This window comes from Conger conger, chromosome 18 (genome assembly GCF_963514075.1).
Source record: "Conger conger chromosome 18, fConCon1.1, whole genome shotgun sequence".
NCBI classification, from domain to species: Eukaryota; Metazoa; Chordata; class Actinopteri; order Anguilliformes; family Congridae; genus Conger; species Conger conger.
Genome location: NC_083777.1, coordinates 29050118 through 29053287, shown reverse-complemented (window position 1 = coordinate 29053287; position 3170 = coordinate 29050118). Strand labels below are relative to the sequence as shown.

Genomic DNA, 3170 nt, shown 5'->3' with positions numbered 1-3170 from the left:
CGTCCAGAGTTAGGACTGGGTCAGGTCTCACCTAGTTCTTTAGTGTTACGGAGCAGCTGTTGAGCTGTGTGAGCTCAGGGGTTTCTGCAGCGTGGGCCCCCGGTGCGCAGCCGGACGGGAAGAGGAAGCGGCGCAAAATGGCCGCCACGCGGCGAAGCAGACTCGAGTTTACTGAGCGCGCTCAGTCCGTCTGAGGGCCGGGTATCTGCGCGGGGGCTGGGGGGGCGCAGGCGGGGGCTGGGGGCACAGGCGGCGGGGCTGGCGGGGCGCAGAGCGGGGCTGGGGGGGCTCAGCGGGGCGCGGGGGCTGGCGGGGGAGGGGGGGCAGCAGGCGGGGCAGCGGCTGGGGCTGGGCTCAGGCGGGGCTGGGGGGGCTGGCGGGGGCCAGGGGGCTGGGGGGGCCAGCGGCGGGGGGCGCAGGCGGGGCTGGGGGCGAGCGGGCGGCACGGCGGGCGGGCTGGGGGCTGGCGGGCGGGGCGCAGGCGGGGGCTGGGGGGGCAGGGCGGGGCTGAGCGGGGCTGGGGGGGCAGGCGGGGGCTGGGGGGGCAGGCGGGGGCTGGCGGGGGCTGGGGGGGCGCAGGCGGGGGCGCGGGGTGGGGCGACAGGCGGGGGGCTGGGCTGGGCGCCGGGCGCTGTAATTGGGACAAGGTGCCGGGCGCTGTGCGTGGCTGGGGGTTCAGGGCTCCGGTTCACACCCTGGATCGGGCCGGGCCTCTGTGTTGTGATAACGGGCCTCAGCCTCACCGGGGTAACACGGCCCAGATGGCCGGCCGCAGGGCCCTGGATCCCCTTTCCTCTTTTCCCCTGTTCCCCTGTCTCACTTTCTCCTGTTCCCCTCTCTCACTTTCCCCCGTTCCCCTCTCTCACTTTCCCCCGTTCCCCTCTCTCACTTTCCCCGTTCCCCTCTCTCACTTCTCCAGTTCCCCTCTCTCACTTTCCCTGTTCCCCTCTCTCACTTTCCCCGTTCCCTCTCTCACTTTCCCCGTTCCCCTCTCTCAATTTCTCCTGTTCCCCTCTCTCACTTTCTCCTGTTCCCCTCTCTCACTTTCCCCGTTCCCTCTCTCACTCTTCTCCTGTTCCCTCTCTCACTTTCTCCTGTTCCCCTCTCACACTTCTCCTGTTCCCCTCTCTCACTTTCTCCTTTTCCCTCTCTCACTTTCCCCGTTCCCCTCTCACTTTCCCTGTTCCCCCTCTCTCACTTTCCCCGTTCCCCTCTCTCACTTTCCCCGTTCCCCTCTCTCACTTCTCCTGTTCCCTCTCTCACTTTCTCCTGTTCCCTCACTCACGTTCTCCCTTTCTCTTCTCTCCTTTCCTCTCTTTTTCATTATCACTCATTGACACTCCCTCACTCTCTCCCTCTCCTCTCTTTCTTTCTCTGTCCCTCTCTAATTTTATTCTCTTTCCTTCTCTTCCTTTCTCCCCCTCCCCTCTCTATCCCTTGCTTTTTTTTTTTTTTTTTTTCCTCCCCATGTTTTTGCTGTGTGTCTGAATTCGTGTTGACAGAACCCCCACTTTAGGGTACCTGGCAAAAATGTCCACCGCAAGATGTCTAGAAATGTGATCTTCGGCTAAAACTCAGACTCAAAACACTATTCCACACGCACACCCCCCCCCCCCCAACACACACACACCACACACACACACACACACACACACACACCACACACACACACACACACACCTCACACACACACACACACACACACCTCACACACACACACACACACACACCACTCTCACACACACACACACACCACACACACACACTCCATGCACACAGACACTACACACAGCACACACACACACACTCCATAGGCACACACACACTCACACACACACACACACACACACACACACACACACACACACTGTGCCAGGACAGAGCTGGCCTGTGTTGGCGCCAGGAGGTCCAGCAGGGCTGTGTAGAGATTGATTTTGTCCAGGCGGGAGTTTTATTAAAATCTGCTCCCCTGCATGTTGTCATGGCGGGGAGGGAGCGGGGGCCCTCCTGATCACACACAGAACATTTGGGAGCGATTAGCAGCTCTGCACGGGGCTACTGTACACCCCTGTCCCAGGCTCAGAGAGCCCCACACGCCCACCAAAAGCACTGCCTTACAGAGCGCCGAGGAGAAGGCCTGCTATACACTGGACTTACTCACTGCTGACCACCCGCACAGCTCCTGTTCTCATTACTACTGCTGCCCTGCTCCGTTACATGTGACTTACTCCTGCCCTACTCCGTTACATGTGACTTACTCCTGCCTACTCCGTTACATGTGACTTACTCCTGCCCTACTCTGTTACATGTGACCTACTCCTGCCCTACTCCGTTACATGTGACTTACTCCTGCCCTACTCCGTTACATGTGACTTACTCCTGCCCTACTCCATTACATGTGACTTACTCCTGCCCTACTCTGTTACATGTGACTTACTCCTGCCCTACTCTGTTACATGTGACCTACTCCTGCCCTACTCCGTTACATGTGACTTACTCCTGCCCTACTCTGTTACATGTGACCTACTCCTGCCCTACTCCGTTACATGTGACTTACTCCTGCCCTACTCCGTTACATGTGACTTACTCCTGCCCTACTCTGTTACATGTGACTTACTCCTGCCCTACTCCGTTACATGTGACTTACTCCTGCCCTACTCTGTTACATGTGACTTACTCCTGCCCTACTCCGTTACATGTGACTTACTCCTGCCTGCTCCGTTACATGTGACTTACTCCTGCCCTACTCTGTTACATGTGACTTACTCCTGCCCTACTCCGTTACATGTGACTTACTCCTGCCCTACTCTGTTACATGTGAGTTACTCTGCCCTACTCCGTTACATGTGACTTACTCCTGCCCCTACTCCGTTACATGTGACTTACTCCTGCCCTACTCTGTTACATGTGACTTACTCCTGCCCTACTCTGTTACATGTGACTTACTCCTGCCCTACTCTGTTAGATGTGACTTACTCCTGCCCTACTCTGTTAGATGTGACTTACTCCTGCCCTACTCTGTTAGATGTGACTTACTCCTGCCTACTCTGTTACATGTGACTTACTCCTGCCCTACTCCGTTATATGTGACTTACTCCTGCCCTACTCTGTTATATGTGACTTACTCCTGCCCTACTCTGTTAGATGTGACTTACTCCTGCCTACTCTGT

At 57.5% G+C, this 3170-nt stretch overlaps 1 protein-coding gene across 1 annotated transcript in view; it reads left to right on the top strand.

Moving 5' to 3' along the window:
* Window positions 1-3170, top strand: part of LOC133118002 (arginyl-tRNA--protein transferase 1) — a 67496-nt gene that overhangs the window by 38441 nt on the left and 25885 nt on the right.